At 30.1% G+C, this 24,516-nt stretch overlaps 1 protein-coding gene across 2 annotated transcripts in view; it reads left to right on the top strand.

Moving 5' to 3' along the window:
- Positions 1-24,516, top strand: part of galene (potassium two pore domain channel subfamily K member galene) — a 252,063-nt gene that overhangs the window by 202,278 nt on the left and 25,269 nt on the right. The gene's annotated exons all lie outside the window — the stretch shown is intronic.

Here is a 24,516-nt window from a genome sequence, read left to right as displayed (position 1 = left end):
ATATTCATATATTAACGCTTCAGCTAAGAGGTTATTATCAACTTTTTTATATAAAGTGTCATGAGCAAGATAATTTATGAGAAATATCTAATAATTTGAAGATTGCTACTAAAAAAATAGTATAGAGGTTAATGAATAAGAAATATCTGATAATATAAATATTGCTTATTAGATTGTGAAAATACGAACAATTAACACGTTACCTTATATGGAGAAGGCAATAAAAAAATAGTAATCAAACAATTACAGGATTTTATTTTCTCACAAGACATTCTAATTGAACAAAATTTAGGAGCTTTTTTAAATCAACAGAATTAGGATTAATTGCAATAAAATCAATTAAAAAAAAGTGATATTGTAAGCATGTAAGTTTGAAGAATTTTTTGTGCGGATTTGTATATAAATAATTTAGCAACGATCGATTTATTGAACTGATTTAAATAAAAACAAATACAAAAACGTAACACAAACTTTACAAAAAATTGCGACGCACACCTGTTTTTGAGATAAGCGTTAAATGATAGTTAAGGGTGGGCCTTTCTAACATTTTGTTTTATTTTACGAACAAATTCTACGTATTTCGGTCATAGTAGACACCCCAAATTGTTAAGTATATAAAAAAAAATATTGCTAAGTATACAAAAAAAATATATTGCTACTACTATGCCTATACCTAAAATAAAAAATAGTAAAGAGGTTAATGAATGAGAAATATCTGATAATTTAAATATTGCTACGAAAATTGTAAAAATGCGAACAAACACGTTACCTTGCACGGAGAAGGTGATAAAAAAATGGTAATCAAACAATGAAAGGATTTTATTTTCTCACAAAAAATTCTGTTTGAACAAAATGTGGGATCAGGTGCGTCATTTGAGCTTTTTTAAATCAACAAAATTATGATCAATTGCAATAAAATTAATTGAGAAAAAGTGATATCTTTAGCATGTAAGTTTAAAAAATTTTTTTTGCAGATTTGTATATAAATAATTTAACTACAATCGAATTATTGAACTGATTTAAATCAAAACAAATACAAAAAACGTAACACAAACTTTAAAAAATTTGCGACGCACACCTGTTTTTGAGATAAGCGTTAAATGATAATTAAGGGTGGGCCTTTCTAACATTTTGTTTTGTTTAACGAACGAATTCTGCGTATTTCGGTCATAGTAGACACACTAAATTGCTTAGTATATAAAAAAAATATTGCTAAGTGTACAAAAAAAAAAAGATTGCTACTACTACACCTATACCTAAAATAAAAAAAATAGTAAAGAGGTTATTGAATGGGAAATATCTGATTATTTAAAGATTGTGAAAATGCGAAGAATTAACACGTTACCTTATATAGAGAAGGTGATAAAAAATAGTAATCAAACAAATAAAGGATTGTATTTTCTCACAAAACATTCTGTTTGAACAAAATTTGAGATCAGATACGTCATTTGAGCTTTTTTAAATCAACAGAATTAGGATCAATTGCAATAAAATTAATTCAGAAAAAGTGATATTTTAAACATGTAAGCTTAAAGATTTTTTTGTGGATTTGTATATAAATAATTTAACTACGATCGATTTATTGAACTGATTTAAATAAAAACAAATACAAAAACGTAACGTAACACCTGTTTTTGAGATAAGCGTTAAATGATAATTAAAAGTGGGCCTTTCTAACGTTTTGTTTCGTTTAACGAACGAATTCTGCGTATTTCGGTCATAGTAGGTATAGCCAATAATTTACAAGTGATTTTTTAATGCGTATAAGTATTTTTTTGTTAAAAAGAAGCGTCTCATTGTTTCGCATTTCGAGACAAAATAAAGGTTCATAAAAGAACATGGATTTTGGAACGGCACTAGACGCTCACTAGACAAGTATATTGAGAAGAAAAACAAATACCTGTATTGCTAAGTATACAAATTGTTTCATTCTGAGATTTATTTTCAAATTTTATTCGAGATAGTATAAACGAATATATTACAAATTTTTTAGGAAGTTTGTATGGAAGGACAATCAACTTATAATACTAAACTTGTTTTGAAGCAAAAAACTATTTTTATGACATATTTTATTTTTTTAGCGAATGTTATAAGGGTTATTAAGTGTTTATTTCGATGAATAAATTATTAAATTTCTACTATTTGCGCATTGATTAACACCCGGATAACCGAAGAGCAACCGCTTCCCTCTTCAACAGCAAAAACGACCAAAATTCAGAGTTTAATCTCCGGAGACTACTATATTCTTCAGACGCAGACAAGGCTACGAGAACATCACGAATTTATTTATATTAATAACATAAACTATACGTAACTCAAAAATTATTACGATAAATAAAAAAAAACCACCTTAAACCAAGATCAGAAAATAATTATAAATTTTATCTAAGCTAAAAAATATTATAAATCAGTAGCAAATAATTGCAAAGTTGTCGCAATTTTTCAATATGCTTTTATTGATTAATGATTTAATAATATATTATTCTGTTTAAGTATTAGTCAATAGAGTTAGGTTGTCTTACATATAAGTAGCTGATACAATATTATATGTATATAGTAGTTTTAGATTGATATAAACAACTGTTTGGTAAATATTATTATATAATGTATACTTTGTGTATTGATTTTAACAGCTATGAAACGCGAGAGCTTCATATTCTGAGTCATACAAATAAACATTTGTATAATGAGATGGCTAAACGAAAGAAAAATTGGCGCATTAAAGGTTAACGCGTAATATACCTCTATATAATAAATATATTAACAGTTAACCTAATTAACAACCAATTTAAAAAACTTTTATAAATAAATTTCAGAAAATTGCCAGAAGCACCTCATCGGTATAGTATAATCGTCATTTTATTGCAATATAATAATAATTTATATCTAATTAGGATTAAATTGCTTTTAGTTTGATCTCTCATCGACGGAATGAATGAGTTAATAAAGGCAAATGTAATTAGTTTTATTGGGGTAATTCGCAATAAAGCCGAAACGAAGCATGAATTTAATCTGCTTATACATTACAGTTCTCTGTAATGACCGTCGTACATCAGCTTAATAAGTCAAGTGGTAAAAAAATTCTTAAGAAAAATACATTTTAGAATGTACAGCACTAAAAAAATGTAAGACGCAATAATTAGAATTACGAAACAGACTTCGTTATTTCCTTCCCCCTATTACTCTCTCTCTCTCTACAACGCTAAATGTGCTACATGTAGTCAAATTAATAAACGGCAAAAACAGTTTATTAAAAAAATAATATACAGAAGCAAAAAAATCTTTAGCGTTTTATTGGCAAATTTCATACACTAACCAGTCATGTCGCATTGGGCATATTGCAGTTAATAAATTATAATACTGTTTCGATCGTGTCAACTAATGTTTAAGGAGTATTTAAAAAAAGTTATTGATCCTTGGGTTCTAAATATAAATATATGGTATCAAATATTATTAATATTAACGTATTTTTTTTAGAATGATGGCGAACGTTCGCTAAGCGTACACGCGAGAAGAAGTAGATTCATTGTGTGTTTTATTTTTTGCTCGGCTATGGAAAGCACTATCGTGTGAAAAGTGGCAGCAATTGGATTGTCTCGTATATTATAGAATTGAATGAAAACGTTCTCAGCGAAGAAGGCGTGAGAAAGTGCGATTCGATTCGATTTTCGCGATGGACCTCGACTAAGTGGACCACGGCTGCTGTGTGGGACGCAAAAACCAGTTTTCTGCATTACAATATTTTTATTTGTTTATATAGTGTGCCTTGTTTTGCGACACTCACCTGCTATTATATCTAAAAAGGTCATAGATACGTATTATCTTCTCGGGAAAGATGTTTTCGGTGTCCTTTGATCCAGTCGACGCATGTAAGCCGCATTGTCCATTGTCCGTATGTTTTCGGAATAAGATTTCCGAGAATTTCAATATAACACGCTGGAGGTTTTCGGAAATGCGGAAGCAATGGAATGTTATTTTTCTCGTATGAGCAGGATTTTATACGAAAAACATCCTTATGAGAGATTAGAAAAAAATCAATAAAACAAACTATTTATAACAAGACGGATCACATAATGTATTCTAAGCGTATGCTAATTTATCTGTGCTATTATAATAATTATTTAGAGACATACTCAATTGCGTAACTTTCCAGTATTACTTCTACCAATATGGAGAGACGTGTATTGTTATGGCGAGTATTGCAAATAGGAAAATCCACTACATAATATCTTTTATAAATGAGAAGCGGCGCATCTACTATTATAATTACTGGGACTAAGGTTAGCAATTATTCGTTATTTTGAACTTAATATAGCAAAAAAACCATACAGTATATAAAAACTATTTATTTTAATTAAAAAGATAATAAAAATGTCTTAAACTCTAAATCAACACCAAGTTCAATTTTAATTAAACCTTATGCCGATAAGTCTATGACTTGGTATGCTCGAAAAAATATTACTATATTAAATTACTGCGAACAGACTTAAAATCAAACATTAGTTATATTTGTATAAAAAGATAAAAAAAAACAGTCCACAGCTGCAAAATAATAACTCAGAATAAGAGTATTTTATGAAATTTCGGCAATAAAAAATTCTTTTTTTTTCACCTATTTGTTCGTCTATTATATGCTATTATTACGATTTTTTTTGCCAAATAATAAATAACAAATTTAGGAATATATATTTAAAAAAATAAAAAAGCACAATTGAACTGTCGATAAAGCAGCGGTACGTCGAAAAAAATATTGTTGTCAGGATTTCAACCACCTGGACAATTTTAACTAACATTTCGAACAAATAAAAATATGTCTCGAAAATAAGACAAAGCCATTTTCATAACGAAAGAAAAGAGCTCTCCTTGCTTAACAATTGCGTATAATTAAAAATATATTATGGACCACCTAATATAAAATCTGTCCTAAGATGCTAATTATTTATAAGTGCCACTAAAATTTCGTTTTTAGAATTTGTTGGAGCAAATGAATATTTAAAAATTACTAATAAGTAAACACTCGTAATTCAGTTAAGATAAAATATTATATTAAACAATTTAAGATATCTTAGAACAGCATTAAAAGCGGATGTAACTATTAAAAACTACTCTTTTTTTTGTACGTTTGTAAGTACTAAATCACGTCACGACAGTAATTATAAGGATGAACGTGACAAAAACTGTAACTGAACGGACTACAACAATAGCAGATCATCATTGTGCTGGGTAAAAAATTCATCGATGCAGAGAAAAAATATATTTTTTTGCGTAACGGTTGCTGAAACAATATACAATCGGACTACAATAAAGCACTGTAAGCTTTGAAAGAAGTCTATCAAAAAAATGTCACTTTCTAGAGGTGTGAACATATTTCGTTGGTCATATAAACGATTGCAAGGCTGCATTCTTATGATTCATCAGAGAGCTTTCAGAACCAACGATACTTAAGACAGATCTTCAAGAGACGAAAAGCCATATGAAACCTCCGAAGACCATCCACTGGACATCATCCCTCCGCCAGCTTCTCCACCAGCACTCAGGTGCAAAAAATACACACCTACAATAATTTATTGCAATATATATGTAATACGAAAATAAATTAATATTAGTTTTCGGCGTCTTTATGGCTGCGAAACCACACCCCTTAGGGCTAAAAAATATTAAAAATGATTTTAAACAGCTTTTTAATTTACATATAAATTTTAATATAAAGTACTGAATGAACCGGAATTAGAGTAAAGTGAAGCTTTTTATCAAGAGTGACGCATGTATCATAAATATATAAAATGTTTGTCGTCTTCAATTTAGCCAAAAAATCGATAGTGATGACACGAGGTTACAGATGAAAGATTGAAAAGGCTCGTACGTGAGCTTATATGCAACATTTGAGGTGATACAAAATGGCGGCTGAGAATCTAGAATAATGAAAGACTGTAACTCCTAGTCTGTGTTCAGTAAATCAAATTTCAAATCCCGCAGCTTCATACCGCAGCATGAAAAAGCGGAGGTGATCGATTTGCAGGTGTTTGCGTTCCTCGGGGAGAGCTTGAAAATATCCGAAGCTATCGAATAGACAAAATTCTCGGTCGATGTGAAAAGCTCGCCAAGCCATGAGCTGCATTCCGCGCTTATGTATATAATACGACAATTTATTTTATTTTTTGTGATAGATAGAGCTAATTTAGTGGGTTAATTAATTGGGTGGTTTAATGAGACCCTCATGGCATACCGTGCAATAATTTGGTTACATAACTTAGGAAATGAACGCTCGACGTTGACGCAAATTTGCACGTCCATCCGAGGAGATTAATTGTGCAATATATTATATTAAACGAGCCTGTTGGATTTATATCTGACCATAAACGGTCGTATTTTTTAATCTATTTTTATCACTATTACTATTTATTATTCCATATTATATTATATCAATGGTATACTGTATTAAATCCAGCACATCCTTCTAAATTATAATGATTTTTTATATTATAGACAATAAAATCATAAGTGACTTTTGTATACAGCTACTATTAAATAACTGCTAATGACTACGAAGCAAAATCAGAAAGCACTCGAGAAAGAGACAAATAAAACATTAAAAATTTGATATGAAAATTGTTATTGAAAATATATTGAAATTTGATTTTCTAGTTGTTATTTTAAGCATTATAAAGTAAAACGGTGCATAATCTAATAAGGCAAAAATTTAAATGTGTATTTTATTAAAACTTATATTTATAATAAAATTGTAAATATTTATATACAAAAACATAATGTAATTATCGTGGAAAAATAATGAGATAGCTGTAAAAAATAGAATATTGTGGATAATAAAATAAAAAGTCAATGTAATCTTAAAACAGAATATCGATTCAACACAAAACCGTTGTTAAATTATGATGTTAAAAATGCTCTCAAGAAAGGGATGAATCATTAAAATAATTAAAATAAATAAAACAAAACGAGTAAAATATGGAAAACATACTAACAATGTAGTAATATGACAATAAAAGCATTAGGAATAGCTAAAAATATTTTTTTTAATAAATCCTACTCAGAAAAACAAGATAATAAATATGGAGATTGATGAATCGGAACTTTGACTGCCTTAAATAATTTATCTCGTCTTATACTCTTATTTTACGTTAACTTAATAAACAGAATATAGGTATTTTCAGGTAAGCCATATTGAATATTTTTATAGTCTGTTAATTATATCATATTAAGAGAAGCAACGACATAATGAATACGAAGTTTGATAGAGATACATACATATAAAGATAATCATATGATAGCATAAAAATGGCAATGTTTGTATGTATGTACACTACAGACTCAAAAACTACTGGACCGATTTCATTAAAAATTTCACAGTTTGTTTTAATTAGTTACGGGAGTGTTAAGGCTTTATGCACTTCCGTCACTAATAAGAAGAAACTGTAAAATTTTCAGCGATATCGGTACAGTAGATTTGAGTCTGTAGTGTACAAACATACGAACATTGCCTTTTATTTATATAGAACATGGTTTCCCAAACTCGGATCTAAAATAGGTGTTCCGAGGAGCCTAAATAAATATTTCACAAAAATTTTGACTACATTAAAAAAAATATTAGTCGTGCTAATACATAAAAATTGCTCGTAAATCGGATAAAAAAGCTTAAAAATATGTGCTAAATATTCAACATTGATGTGTATAAATTCTGAAGGAAAAAGTTTCATAAGTCGGTGTTGTTTTCTTTTTACCTTAAAAATTTGATCGAATTTAAACAATATTTTTTTGTTAATTAATCACACGATATTAGTGCTTGTTGTGCGAATTTTTTTTATGTGATTTCACTTTTACGCAAATTTTTTGGTGCCACGAATGCCATTTTTTACACGATTAATTTACACAAAGTCACTTGTATGTGATTTTTCAATCTTAGGATCCATTCTGTCAAATTTACAAAAGGTTATATCAGATAATTTTTCACGCGTTTATATTCTACGTGTTAATTCCTGAAACTAATATATTGCGTTAATACAGGATTGGGTGTATACTTTTGGAAATGTAAGTGAATTAAATAAAATTTGCATAAAAATAAATCGATTTTCTTGTACTATAATTTAGTCTGATTGCTTACAATACAGTTTTTTTACATTTTGACAAAAAAAAACTACCCATGAAAACAGGAAATTTGCCGAAAGAAAGGCCAATTACTTATACTAATACGTCTACATCAAAGAAGAAAATAGTCCAAAAACTGTAATTTCTTCAGAATCGAATATTAAAGAACAAGTGTCATCTATGAATAGACCAAAACGAAAGTACTATGAAAAATATTTAAATTTTGGATTTACGTATATTGGCAATTCAGATGCTCCTAATGCAATGTTTGTTTTGTGTCAAAAAATACTCGCAAACAGTTCTTTGGCTCCAGCTAAACTTCGCAGGCACTTCGAAACGACACACTCTGATTACAAAGGAAAAGACATGTATTTTTGTAAGAGACAACGTGAATTACTAAAAAAGTCCAAATTTCAAATGATTACAATGGCTAAAACTGAAAATGAAAATGCAACAGAAGCTTCTTTTCGCGTGAGTTATCCTATCGCACTTAATGGTGAAGCTCATACAATTGGAGAGACACTCATCAAGCGATGTGAGAATGACATGTTCTTAATGAACAGGCTACTAAAAAAATTGATGCAATACAATTATCAAATAATACTGTTTCACGACGCATTAAAGAAATTTCTACTATCATAGAGAAAGAGTTAATTCGTTGACTTGTACTTTGCAGTGAATATGCAATGCAAATGGATGAATCTACAGATGTCGCAGGACTAGCTGTGCTATTGTTATTTGTTCATTACACATATGATAAAAGTATTGAAGAAGATTTACTCACGTGTGCATATCTATATGGAAAAACTACAGGAGAAGATATATTTAACTGAATTAATGATAACATTACAAAACAAGAGGCTGGGAAAAGTGTATTGATATTTGTACAGATAGTGCTCGTGCAATGGTAGTAAAAATTAAAGATGTATCACGTATCCTGAAAGTAGCAACAAGAGCTACTAGCCACTGAGTCACTGTATTTTGCATAAGCATGCACTGTTGACTAAAAAAATTTCCACAAATTTAAAAAAATGTTATGGATCAAGCCGTGAAATTTTATCAAATTTTTAACAAGTCCATTTTGCATATCTGGCGGATATTTTTACAAAGTGCAATGATGTTAACTAATTATTACAAGGAAAAAGTATTATAATTTTTAATATGAGAGATAAAATTAAATCTTTTGATGAGAAAATACAATTTTGGACTTTGTCAGTTGAATCTAATAATTTTGATTGTTTTTCTGTCTTAGATGAATGTTTAAATGAATTGAATTTTCATGTTGACAAAGAAGTTATACAGGTATTTTTAGAACATTTATATAACTTGAAAACAACTCTTTCGGAATATTTTCCGAAAACTAGTAAGGACGATTCTTGGGTTCGAAATCCATTTTTCCTGATAGTTGAACCAGTGGGCTTAAGCGCAAGGGATTATGAGAATTTAATTGATTTAATTAATGACTCTGATTTGAAACAAAAATATAAAGATCAACCATTAAATGATTTCTGGGCGAGTCTGACTGAAGAGTTCCCCAATGTGTCAAAACAAGCTCTGGTTTGTTTACTTCCGTTTTCCACGACGTATTTATGCGAAGTGGGATTTTCTAAATATATTGCAACACAAAACAAAATACAGAAATAGACTCGACGCCACGACAAATATGAGAATACAACTGACCAATATTGAGCCTGATATAATTTTTTTTGTAATTTAAGAACCCAAAATCATCAGAGTCATTAGGAGTTTTTTTATTTTTTATTTTTTATGTTTATTAAATAAATGATATTTCTTTGATAACATTTTTTTATTTTTATTCATACTATTATGAATTACTCAATCTAAAAAATAAGTTAAGTGTTCCGTCGCTGAAAAAATTTGGGAAGCCCTGATATAGAAGATAATAAATGTATGAACAATTAGCTATATATCAGCTGAATAAATTAATAAAATAAAAAAATAAAAATACAAATTTAGTTACTAAAATCAATCAATTTTGATGTAATTGCTCTAAAAATCAAAACAGAAAATACACAAAAACATACCTAATAAAAAAAGCATATATATAGGGGGAAATAATTATGAAAATACCTTCCTTTGAAATACGACTTTGTTCATTTGCATACGAATGCTATGGGAAATATTTTGGGCATAGGCGAAATCCCCTTTTACTTTCTCACGTCCGAATATGCACATACGTTTATCTCATAGACCCACTTCGGAGATTGGGTCGAGTAATGTATAATCTTTTATTCGTCGATAAGCGAATTGAATATTCTAACGGATCGGAGTACACAAAAAGTGATAAATAAGAGTCGAGTCCCCGGGGAGCGGAGAGGAAGGTAGGCGATAATAGACGGCAAATCCGCGCCCCTAACTTAAATACCTATTAAGCGACGCTCAAAAGTGGCCCTCGCAGAAGCTTTTCTCGCACCTAAGTACATATAACAGTACCCACTCGTGTTGTATTTATGTAACAATGGAGCGCCATAAATATTAACATGGCAAGAGCGATCGCTCGGATTAGCGATATCGTTCGGCATAATTAACTCGGCGTCGGCTTGTAAATATACTCATTAACGTTTTAACACGTTTAATTATAGTTGAACCTATTTTCGATTCGCTTTTTAGCCGACCTGGTTAATTTTCGACTCCGAACGAAACGAACAAACAATACGCGCGTTTTTTACGATTGCGGAAACGTAATGAAGCGAAACCCTTTTTTGGGGATTACTGAAAATTTTATTTTTTTAATCGGCTTTGCTCGGTCTCTCCCTCGATTGCACAAAAGAAAAGTACGACATGTTTTAATTTAATAATATCTCACTGCTGCGATAGAGTGATTAAAAACAGTCGTAACATTTTTCCAATCGTTTTTCGCTCATATAGAGTATTGCATGTTTCGTTCGCTTTGATTATATCTCTCGCTATCGTGTTTGTCAAAAATTGTTATTTATACTAAAATCGCCTTTTAAAAATTAACAATGATATGTATCTATCTGAATGTTATATTTGTATTAACATTCAATAAATAATAGCAAGCGTATCAAAATTAAAGCTTATACACATATAATATAAAATAACACTATTATGCTTTGCCCTTACTTCTAGTTTGGTTTTATCCAAAATTTATCTCAATAAAGAACTGCTTACTAATATTGCACATAAAGATAAAATGCGGTATGTGTTAAAAATTAAATTATAATTACAATTTCGCTAGCAGTTTTGATTCAAAATAAGGAATAAATCCTAGAGCTATATGAAATTGCACGAAACTAATATATGTGAAACTTTTTTGCTACCATAAAATTATTTATAAATATAATACGTATACACTTAAAAAAACATATTAAGTACACTTAAAATATGTGTTATTTAATTTAATAAAAAATAAGAAGCATAGTAGAAAAAAAAACAATTATTTACACAGTGATATGAAATACAGTTGTTTAAAATTTAGTTAAAAATAACAACGGGAGTAGGTAGATGGACACTTTGTCCTAGATGCATTTGTCATTCGACCTTCGTGTCAAATCAATATTTCGCAATGAATGCGATTTTCAGTAGTGTTTCTCTGTACGCATCTGAAAGGACCGAATAAGTCCCAAAAAGCAGCTGCTAAGTATATGATTCAACATGAACAAGTCTAAGGCATTCGTGAATAAGTTGATAAAATGGTATTCGGAAGTCAAAAACGAGAATGACCCACGAAGAAAAGAATAAAAAGCGCGAACAATACTCAAGCAGTATTAAAGAAGAAAGATTTATGTTTATCACACGACACTATAAGAAGACGTTTGCATTCTAATAATATGAAATATTTGAGTAGAGTAAAGAAATCTCAACTGTCTACAAAAACATGCAAGAGAACTTGGTTCGTAATTGGGATAACATCATTTTTTCTGACGAAGGTTATTTTTGGGCAAGTAGTACTATTAATCGTACTTGATATACCCCCAGCAATCCCAGCAATAGACTCCTCCAGTGGACTGGTAAACACCCAGTAAAGGTGCATTTTTGTGGTCACTTCTTAAAACATGGATTTGGTACTTTGCAGTAAAACTCATCTTGGTCAAATATGGATCAAAATTGTTCTTACTAAAATATTATTTTTGCAAATAATTTTTACTTATAGGGATGGGTATAGTTGCTCGAAACCAGAACCGCAATATCGGGCTTGATTTTGAAAAGTTTTATTTTAAGGTCTGCTTCTATTATTATTTTAATTAAATATATAAAAACACCGAAAAATTCTGTTGAAATAAATATAAAAAAACACCTTTGTGCATTAAGAAATAAAATATAATTTATTTTCAAGTGTCAAGTAGTTGAAATAAAATATCGTTATTAAATACGATATAATTCTCAAAGTGACTCTGTTAAATAAAACGAAGACTGAAATCTTTCTGTATATTTAATCAATTATAAATAGCTTTTAATTAAGATTTGTCATTATACATGTGTTATTTTAATTATTCATCGTGACGATCCGCGAGATTAAGAAAATCTAGAAAAAGCTAATCTGTGATCACTAATTCACATTGTAAATATGGAAAAAAACATTAAGGTTCAGGTCTAATATGCAATAGTCACATAATACAAATTCAGCGAGGGGCTTCAATTTTAATTAAAAAATTTAAATTATTATCTCACGAAGCAAAATCATCGGCAGACCTTAATTTCGAAAAATATAAAAGCACAACGAATTTGGACTTTTATCTCACGAACCGCTTATGCTAAAGATAGAAAAATAGTTGTATTCTATTTTTTCTATCTTTGCATTTATTTATTTTGTGTACGTCGGTCCTATTTCTCTATTTCTGCAATCAAAAATCGGTTCAGTCATTCGCAAGATTTAGGGTAACAGACAGGTAGACAGAAATTTCCTTTTATACGCGCGAAGTGGAAAGATACATAAATAGATTTTCCACGTGGAATTCACCTTGATTTTGTAAAATATATTTATTTAAAAATATATGCGATTTGCAAAATGTGCGTTGTCAAGATGATATGTATTTCGTACATAAAATAATATAAGTGGAAATATTTTGACGTCTCATCTCGTAGATAAATCGCTTAACTTCGCGCCGAGATACATCTCGAGACATCCTGCACCGCGAGCGAATGGAAATAGACGGAGGAAAGAAAAGAAACAAACAGATTCTGACGGCGTTTGCATAATGTCCATTAATGCAATATTGATGCGATTTCCAAACGATCCGGGAACAATGCAAAGTTAACACATTACAGCCATTGTTTCCGAATCCGCGATGCGTGGCGTTAATTCTGTGCCAGTTTTTTCGGACACCGGACGCCGCGTTTCGACACGTGCCCGTTTATTATTTGCTACGTGTTCGATTTCAATTTGTATATCTTAATATCGATACGTCAAAAGGCAATTTCGGATACGCGCTTTGAGGACCGACAAAGGCCTTTGTGTTCCGAGAAAGAACATTCGATACCCGAGTCGGCAGTCTCCGGAGAATCTCGCGATATCTAAAAGAACGTTTGTTAATGTATCGCCAAATTATTCTTTCCTTGGGCTTCTTCTTCTTTTTATTTATGTTACCGTAATCAAATTATATATATATATATTATTTACGAAAATTCTTTCAGCAAAAATATTTTTAAGCAGCATAAATAATTCATTTTTATTCTGGAGCAATATAAATAACATTTAAATAATAGCAGAATAATTGCCAAAAAATTTAAATAGTCAATAACCAATTTTAGGGGGTAAAAACATAACGATTTAAATCAAGAGATCATATCAAAAAATGTATGTCGCGTACCCGCAAAAATTAAAAAATAATGAATATCACAAAATATTGTTTTCACTGTCGAAGAAAAAGCAGTCTATAAAATTAATGCACAGTTGATACCAAAAAAGTTTAAAAATAACAAAACCGATAGAACAAATAAACCCTATAACTACTAAGTATTAGCTAATATAATTCAACGACTTCCTTGTAGCAAAGCCCCTGAAAAAAAAACAATAATCCCAACAGAGCCCTTAAAATACTTACACCGATTGCTATCGATTATTTTCTAAATATTAATAATACGTCACTTGCTTGTCTATATTTTTCATTCGCGTGGAAGCAAGCTGACGTAATAGTTATTCCAAAACCGGATACGGACCCTACACTTCCTTCGAGTAATCGACCTTTAAGTTTACCTCCCAACGAGCAAATTTAGGAAAAGATAAATCAAAATTTACTTTGAAAACTAGTTAATAATAATAAAATCTAGCCCAATGAGCAATTTGGCTTTAGATGTTCTTTTTCAAACGGAATTCGACATAAAAATTACTACAGGAACAGTGTTTTTGAACATTCCTAAAGCAGGCAATATACATGTACTATCTAAATTAAAGTGTTTAAGAACATAAATTAATAAACATAGAGTAAAATTAAGTGTTAATCATAAGCAAGACCAGTTTTAATATATATATAAAAAAATATATTTATAATACTTAATGATTAAAATGACAGTTTGCAAATAGATTAATAAAAAAAATCGCGTTTTGTAACTAAATTATTAATAACAATTATTTTGAAAATTCTACTTTTCATAAGTAAGTTTCTGATTATTCTTAAATATAAAAAAATACTTTACACTACGTAGAGATTAATATATTTTTGTTAAAATATTACTACAGATATTTAAATGTTCTTTCGAAAGTCATTAGAACAATATATTAAATTATTGCATGCGTACTCCTAGCTATTTATAATATATTTTAGATAAATATCGAGTGAGAATTATATATACATTTGGTTGCTTCAGTATTGAATTTAAAAATAATTATTTACAAGTTGTTGAATCGAATGATATTATGATAAGGCCCTATCGGCCATCGAACTCCATCGTGGTCCACCAATGAATGTTGCTCTCGCCGCCGTTCCCATAGTACCGCCTAGTTTTGCGCAATAATAAATCGGCCCCCCACAATTTTATATTACGTAATGCTATGAACAAAAAATCAAAGAACCCTATTTTTACCTGGTTATAATACTATACTTATCGGATTAATAACTATTCAGTATCATTCTATTGTATATAAAAATAAATATAAACATTTTTTCAATATAAACAATAATATGTATATATATGGTAAATTTCTATATATAAAAAACACTCATATGAGTGTCCTTAATAGCGTATCGGAAATGTGCCTAACTTCAAATCTGAAGAACTCAATTCAATTCCCGGAACGACATATATTTTTTTGATTGAAAATTATGATATCAATGGAAATACTGATCTATTCAAATTAAATTATTTTTCATCCGTATATTCTTCGTTTTTATTCAATTTATTCAGCGAAATATTTAACAGTTTCCTCCGAGCAGTTCTGTTTGAACTAAATTATGATTGTCAGCATTTCTGTGGCACTAATTCCATTTAATTCTGAATTCAGAGAAAAAATATGGCTTGTTTCTTCAAGCGTTAAAATTTTGTAATAATAAAAATGTGTGCTTTTACCAATCAATATCTTATTATAAAGATTATATATATATATGCTTATCGCGCTGTTATAACCTTTCATATTTTATTGGAAATAGTAGCTGATTTATACATAAAAAAACACAGTAATAGGCAACGGCTTCAAAAATATTATTGTTTTGCATAGTACTAATAGCGAGTTATATTTATTATATAATTAGCTTTTCATGGCAAGATTGTCAGAATTTAAGGACTTTCAGTAATTTAACATTGATAAGGTTCATCGGTTGCATTGACCATGATCAAGGGTTCAGATTGCAGAGGCGAACGTGAGGTCACCGCGGGTTGCTGTCAGTTCAAATCACGAGGACTTGAAAGGTCCGATTAGACCTTAGGCATTGCCACTTTAGCGTGAAAAGGAAATAATACATTTTTTTTGTATTCAAGATATTTGAATAAACCGTTTTTCTTGATTTTTTGTAATAAATTTATTGATCATTTATATGAAAATATTTTTGAAATATTCGCTTCTATAAAAAATAGCAATTGAAGCTATGCGTCACTGAGATGCCACTTTTTAACTTCTGAAATTATTGTTAATTTCCTGTTAAAAAAGTTGTTCGAAATCAATACAACTTTTTAACTCTGAAATCCAAAATAAAATAAAACATAATATGCGCCGCTTTGGTTTAATTAATTTGTAATAAAACCACAATTATGGTATCAAGAAAAACTATTTTTCAAGTTGTTCTAAGAAAGTGTGTATAAAATTAGGTAAAAAATTATTAAGATTACTTTTTTATTATGTAAAAAGTTCGGATATCGAAGTAATCAATGAAGAGGAAAGCACAGATTATATTATCATAAAGTCGATTAGAGAATAATTCAATAAAGACATAATACATAACAAACATAGTTTAACGGTGAAAAGTAATTTCAGATTTTAAAATCAACTCGGACTCTGAATTTAAATCTGTTGTATAAATCATTGCTTTCAATAAAGCCTACTACAATAGAAAGCGAGCGAATATTTTCTTTGGCGGTAATATTCAACACGAAAATAAAAAAAGGCTTTCCAATTTATCGTTAAATGCTTATATATTTTAAACATGTAAAATGTTTGCTAAATAAATATTTGATAAGATAATTTTAGTTGGTTTAAATAAATAAATATATCCATAAAACAAATAATACGTATTTTTCTCAAAAACTTCTTTCACAAAAAAAATACATAATTTTTTTCATTAAATCTCGAATTCCAGGACTGAAATTTTGTATTTCGATTCACGGGAATTTGAAAAACCAAAGACTTCAGAATCCCTAGAGCATACAAAAAAGGTAGTTGATGACATTAACTCTTTGTTTAGTAGCACATGCTACAATGAGTTTTTAAATGTTCTTAATGTCATGTATATGATACATTAAAATTAGCACTGATATTTTTATTGCACGCAGTGCCGATTTATGTTATCAAGTAATCAAGAATTTGTAAGGATATGAAAAATGGAATCCTCAAATCAATATGTCATCATAGGCATTTTTTAAAACGGTAACGGGGATATGAAAAACAGTTATCAGTAAGAAAAAAATTAAACTGCAATAACATACATTATATAATAGATAATTTCAATATCATATTCTAAAATTGGTAGTAGTTTATTCATAATATATTTTACAAGAATGTGCGTCTCTAGGGCAGCGTGCAAAGTGCTAGTTTAGTAACAACCTTGAGAGCTATTCAGAGAGCGTCAAGGAAACGCTTTATCTCCCTCTGGATGCTATAATGCGAAAGTTTGACCAAACTAGAGATATAATGCCTCGATGAGTTAACGGACAAAGGCGCACATCAACCCACAACGTAAGGCGATGTACCAAAAAAAAGATAATAATATAACCACGGGAAAATTGTAAATTACAGCCATTGTTCCATTTTACGGGTCGATCGACAGCGGCCGTCGATGGTCTCATTTCCAGTGCCATGTGTCATGGTTATATTTCAATTTTCCGAAACAGTGAACCGAAAATGTCGGCATTACCCCATCACGTCGCGTCGCGGTACGAATGACACGCGCGCGTAACACAAAAACGCGTCACCCGCAAGGACAATAGATCGGTCCATTGTTATTTGTCACGGCGCGTCTTTCTAACGCGACCGCACCTGCAACTTACGTAACGCTAATCTCTCCGTCCGAACGTCAAATCGGTCGGGCGTTTATTCGCAAGGGGTCGTCGGCTTTAATATAGAAACTCATTAAATGAGACGACTATGTGCGCCCTTTGAGAGGTTACGCGAGACGAGAGAAATCCATACGCACTTTATTATTTATGTAACAAACTGTGTCCCTACATCGTGTTACACCATAATTACGGCTTTCGATCCGGGTATCACTATATTTTTAAAATAACCGAATACCCTGTAACCGATCATTTCAATTTCAATATAATATTTGATTTCTTTATATGAAATACATATCACACAATTTTAAAGATGCAAAATTATCAGGCTATTCTTCTATTGTATATTCGCAAAACCCATTTGGAGATTAAGTGAGTTGTGAGAGTGGTAAATCGCAATGCAAGTTTTATGACAAATTTTGTTTCAGTATTCTTCAACATTTGCCGTTTGAGAAAAAAATAAAATGCGAGTATGTGCAAAAAATACATATGGCATACTCGGGAGACGGCCGTTCACAAAAAAAAACACATTTTAGTCTATTGTTGCTATTTACCGTCAATGATTAATGAGCGTTAGTCTTTATTCATCGGTTGATGGTTAGCACCGCTCGTACGAAATGTGAACAGAATTTTTTAAGACTATTCCAATGCAATTTTGATACCAACTATACAGAATATTTTTTTAAATTATATAATTAATATTTATTATCGTTTAAGATTTAATAAAAAATATTTACTCTTTACGTTATGTACAACTAGGTGATCCAAGATTATACAATTTTTATTCAAAATTTTATGTTTTCAAGTTTATAACCCGCGAAAGTCAACTTATAGTAGAAGCACATTTTTACTATCAACAGTGCACTGGGACTCGTGAGCCATTTAACGTGTTTGTACGTTCATATATTAAAATTGTCCCATGCTCACGAACAAACAGTATTTCTAAAATATTTTTTTGCTATTTTTTCTATCTTACTTTGGTTTTATGACAAAACTTAATCTTGACTATGGACTCTAAAATTTAAGTATTATAACTAAAAATAAATCTATCCTAGATACAACTTTATAAAAATTACATGAGTTTCATCTGCGAGGTAATATAATTTATCAGATCCGTTATTCTGCGAATATTTTAAAACTGATAAATTTATCAACAATAATATTTTTATAACAAACAAAAATTTTGATGTACTAATTTGAAGCAAAATATTAATCTGAATTTAGGAACACTTTCCCCTAAATATTTATAAAAATTACATAATAAGCGGTTAAGCGACTTATGTTGAAATTCAAGATTTATTCAAAATTCATTCTCATCATTAACGCTTTTCGCCGTGTATTGTAACACAAAGCACAATTTAAAAAAATAAAACTTTAAAATGGGAATTGTGACGGCATGATTTTATTGCTTTTGACGTAGATTTTTGACTTCTGAGAAAGAATATTGGTTTTTTTGGCTCTCCTATTGTTTCAAATTAGGTTTAGATATGCTTCAATCGATTCTCACTTATTTTAAATCGTAATATTGCTATAAAAAAGTCTTAATATGAACGCTGTATAACCAAGCGTTTCTACTGCAACGGTGACGGCACGGTTTTATTGATTTTGGCGTGAATAATAAACAAGGACTCTTTTGAATTTAGCTTAAAAAATTTATTGAATCTTGATGAAATAAAATTTTTAAAAAAGCAACTTTTGCTTTACCCACCTCCCTGAAAAAATCTATATAATAAATGTTTCGATTAAAGCAAATAATAACAATTATGCACTCATACATTTTTTAATTAAATATTTTTTTAGCAAAATATGAAAATTAAATATTTTACTTTATAATTATGTGTCAGTATATACATAATAGTAGACAAAAATTACCTGGAGCGAACCGGGTACCCGGTTAATTTTAGGAAAAATATTCAAGAACCGGGGGATGAATTTTGATGCCGTAACTATAATTACACTCTCAAAAATAAATGTTCTATACGGTAAAATACATGACCAAAAATTCAGATAAAATTGAAAATGCTGTTATAAAAAATATTAAGGACCAACTTAACAAATACACGTATCGAGCTAATCAGTAAAAAGTAATTTTAATAACATTAACAGTATTTTCTATATAATATATATATAAAAAATGCATTTTCCGAACATACTGCAAGAAGTTAAGCGTATAGAACAGATCAAATGAAGGAAATGATTTTTTTTTGGCCAAGGATCGAGAATAATAGAAACGTTTGATATATGACAGGGGTCGGTTGCGGCTCTCGGGATATGGCTCTTTGTATTGAATGTGAAAATAGACTAGAATCATATCATATTTTAATTTATTTGTTATAACATTTTATTTATGTTTGTTAGTTGAGCGAAATGATCCAACTTTATTATTATCATTTTAATGTTTAATATAAATTATTTGCTCGCTTTTTGTTCTCATTTTTCTTCACCGAATTTCTTCCTCATCCCGGATTTTGTAATATTTAAAAATCAATATAATATTAGTCTCTTATATGAGAGTAAACACACGCAAAACGTATAGTAAAGAAATAATAAAGCAGTATTGCTTTATCAATTAATTTGAGTGTCATTTCACATGTCAACAAGCGTGCTCGAAGATTGAACGAATAATTAATGCGAACTATAAACCCATTCATAACGCAAATGTATTTTCAACTTTGAAATAGCTTGTGTAATTAGTTTTTCGATGTAGTGGTAAGAACGCATAGCTCGGACGGAGATAGTACAAGTTTAAGGGCTTTAGTTTTTAAATATCAGTATTAATTATGAAGTAGACTGAAAGTTATGTTACTCGGGTTTTATTTCTCATGCGTTGAACTTAATTTTTTAAGCTCGAGCAGTAGGAAAGCTCTGTGAAATTTTGTTGAGTTCTTCAACAACGAATAGGTTGACTCCGCTTTTTAATCATTCAAATCGGAATATATTTTTTCAGTCGGTCGAATTTAATTTATGTGTCAAAGAAAGGTATGTGAGAGAATGCGCGCTAATGAAACAACAGAGTCGGAACAAATGTTAGAAGTTTGTCGGAATCCCTTTGGATGCAAATGTCTGCTTTGTGGTGCATTTTCGCAACCGACGCATTGTGAATCTCTCTGAACATTACGTTCCCATATGTTTTGCTCATTATCTGCTAAATATAATTAATAAGTATTTATTCTTAAATTTTTGTCTAAATAGTAATTTTTTTTAATTTGGCTCGTTTTTTAGATATTGGTTTTTAATTTTTTTGTACACATTAAAAAAAATATTTTTTAATTACATTTTTATAATTGACTTATATTTAGCACATATTCATATAATCACTGAATCTGTTTTTATATTCTTTAATTTGACTGTGATTGCCTAAGTTAGATAATGCATACATTGACTGGTCAATACATAAATTAATAAAAACAATATCTCTGATAAATACTTTTTGAGTTAGCGCTAACCGGTCAGAGTCGACTTGCGAAATTCCCCTTAAACAACAATAGATGCGTATCGATTGAGTCATATTTCATAGCGTATTATCTCCAGCGGAGTCGGAAATTTTGGGTACTGATTTCGTGATTGCGGAATAATTACATGAATAATGACCTCACAGTAGCGTATTGGAGTTACGCCCGTCAGTTGCAGCGGTTGATTTACAATACATAATAATTAAAAAATACCACAAATCTCTCATAATTCCCTAGCGAGAGGTAAAAATAGTCCATAATCTCCAGACGCGAATTAACATATAAAATAATTTGGCAAAACCCGACGGGTGCTATAAATAACATTACATAAGCAATTTATATCTGCGTGAAATGGGATAATTCTTTTATGTCCCCATTATTCTAGTTTTATGAAGGTTTGGAACGGAAGTGTGCATTTTAATGCCAAGTTATCGACCTGAACGGAATCATAGTTGAAATTAGCTTTATTCGTTAGTTTTCACCGCTGTCTCGACTTTCGGTGAGCGTTATAAAACCCGCTCGGTAAAATAAATAGCGTAGTATTTGTTGAAACATGGACGTTTAATTAAATTTTGTTTTATTTTTCTTCTACCTCGTGTATCTCATCATCCGTTTTATATTTTATTGTATAATTTGTGGTGAATATGTGGGTACGTTGTAAAAGGGTCAGTATATAAATTAAATTAGCAATACCTATAGCTTTAAAATGATATTTTTTTTAATAAAGAAGTTTTCTTTTCTGCTATGTATTAATTCCTTAGCAAATTTAACTCTAGTAAATTTATAAATAGGCGAACCATTCACCAATAAAAAAAACTAGTTGTGCAACATCAACACAAATTTGTTGTTAATATTTGCAAGCAATTGAGACCGTCACGTATGATTTGTATATGGAGTTTTTATTTTTTTCATTGAGAAAAGAGGGTTCAACTCTAGATTTCATACGTTAAGCTAAATCAAGGAACGTATCAGCTTTTGTGATCTTAGAAGGTCTGAAATTGAGTCGGCCTCCTCTCGTTTGAAGTCCATACGAACTTTGCAAATCCAAGCCGAGGAGCTTTCAAAGTTCTGACGCATTGAACTCCGAAGTGGATTTTTACGCGTGAATGTCATTAGAAGTGCCAGAGAAAGACTGTGAGAGAGTATTTGAAGAAGATATCATTGGTTACCCGCGTTCCAATGGTCCTCTACATATATTATTTTGATTACCGCCCCTTTTGGCTAATTACAAAAGGGTGACCACTTGTTATTTTTTGTAGCAGATTTACCAATTTGGCTCTTACAGTTGATTTGAACAATGTTTGAAACAAGCACATCGTTTTAGCGTTTTCCAGAGTAAAGCAAAATTTACCCAGTCAATGGTTGTTTTTTAAATATTCTGATTTCATTGAAATATATAATATTTTATTGAATTAAATGCATTTTTCTGCTCAAATTCCCTGTTTATAATCCACGGAAAAAGCAATAAAATTGTGTCGTTGTCTTCGCGAGTTGATCAAAAAACTATTTTATTCAGGTGTGTGTTGCGATAAACCGTTGGCGTTCCATGTGAAAATATGTAAATAAGTTTTTATAACAATAAAACGGCTTATTATAAGCAAGAATCTAATGAAGCATAACTAAACCGAATTTTGACCAATAGAAGAGCGCAAAAAAATCTAAATCAAAAACAATAAAATCGTGCCGTCGCAGTGAAAACGCTCAGTTATATAACGGTAATATTATGACTTTTTATAATCATATTACTTCTTACAATAAGTGAGAATCCATTAATGCATATCTAAACCGAATGTTGACCAATAGGAGAGCGCAAAAAACAATTATCACTTCTCAGAATGCAAAAATTCACGTCAAAAGCAATAAAACCGTGCTGTTGCCGCTCGGTAACGAGCGTTCCCATTGCAACGCCGCCGACACGATTTTATTTTGTTTATTTTGTCGCTGTCTTCGCGAGTTGTTCAAAAAAAAATTATTTCGTGTGTGTGTTGCGATAAATCGTTGGCGTTCCATGTGGAAATATGTAGTAAGTTTTTATAACAATAAAACGGCTTATAATAAGTGAGAATCTAAAGAAGCATGACTAAACCGAATTTTGACCAAAATTAGAGTGCAAAAAACAGAAGAAGATAGGAGAAGCTTTCTCAAAAGTAAAAAATCTACTTAAAAAGCAATAAATCGTGCCGTCGCAGTGAAAACGATCGTTTATATAATGGTATTATTATGAATTTTCATAAATATATTACGACTTACAATAAGTGAGAATCAATTTATGCATATCTAAAGTGAATTTTGCCCAATACGAGGGCGCAAAAAACAATTATCACTTCCCAGAATGCAAAAATCCACGTCAAAAGCAATAAAATCGTGCCGTTGCCGTCGCAGTGGGAACGCTCGGTAACGAGCGTTCCCACTGCGACGCTACCGACACGATTTTATTGCTTTTGACGTGTATGTTTGCATTCTGAGAAGTGATAATTGTTTTTTGCGCTCTCGTATTGACCAAAATTCGGTTTGAATACACTTTGACCAACACTAAATAAAATAAAATATCAAAGTACAGGCGAACTATGGAGGAATATGCGAAATATTTCTTTTTCGCAAATTTTTCCCTAAGAGTTAACTTGACCGAGTTTTTAATATGGACTAATTAAACGTGTGGGTAAAATTTGGGTTTGAACACCTAATTTACGTTTCGTTATTGTCAAATTATGTTTCATAGATTATTTAGAGCCACGTGTAATTTCATTAGCGCTTGTAAAAATATATATTTACTGGTGAAAATATATTTGGACTTCATATAAATAAATAATGATAAGTATATTACTACGTGTGGAAAAATTAAAATCAAATAATTTTACTCACACATTTCAAATAAATTAAATTTTCACTAGTAAAAATATATATATATATATATATATATATATATCTAACAGTGAAAATATATTCCAATATGATTTCACTGAAATGCCATATTTTAATTAATATTTTTGTGATAGATTCAAAACTGTTTATCTTAGATTTTTTTCTAGGGATAACTCGAGAATTTCTGGTTTAGAATCAGTTTTTTTAATATTTGTAATTTATTAAGCTTCATAGTATTTATTTAAATGACACGCATTTTTCTGTCAAAATTCAAGTAAATGCAAATCCTCCCACTTGCCCCAATCAATTGTTGTTTACCTATACTGTAGGTTGCAATATAATTTGCATTATAAAGTAAGAAAGAGAATAGAAAAAAAATGTGACTGAGAATTGAACTAGCTACTTAAATAATCAACAACTAGGGTTTTAACAATATCCCTAAAATAATAAAATGTTGTAAATAGAAAATAAAAAG

Source organism: Plectrocnemia conspersa, unplaced genomic scaffold, assembly GCF_051122295.1.
Source record: "Plectrocnemia conspersa isolate PC_06_02 unplaced genomic scaffold, ASM5112229v1 ptg000007l, whole genome shotgun sequence".
Lineage (NCBI taxonomy): Eukaryota > Metazoa > Arthropoda > Insecta > Trichoptera > Polycentropodidae > Plectrocnemia > Plectrocnemia conspersa.
The sequence above is the reverse complement of the archived record's forward strand: the minus strand, read 5'-3'. Positions and strand labels throughout refer to the sequence as shown.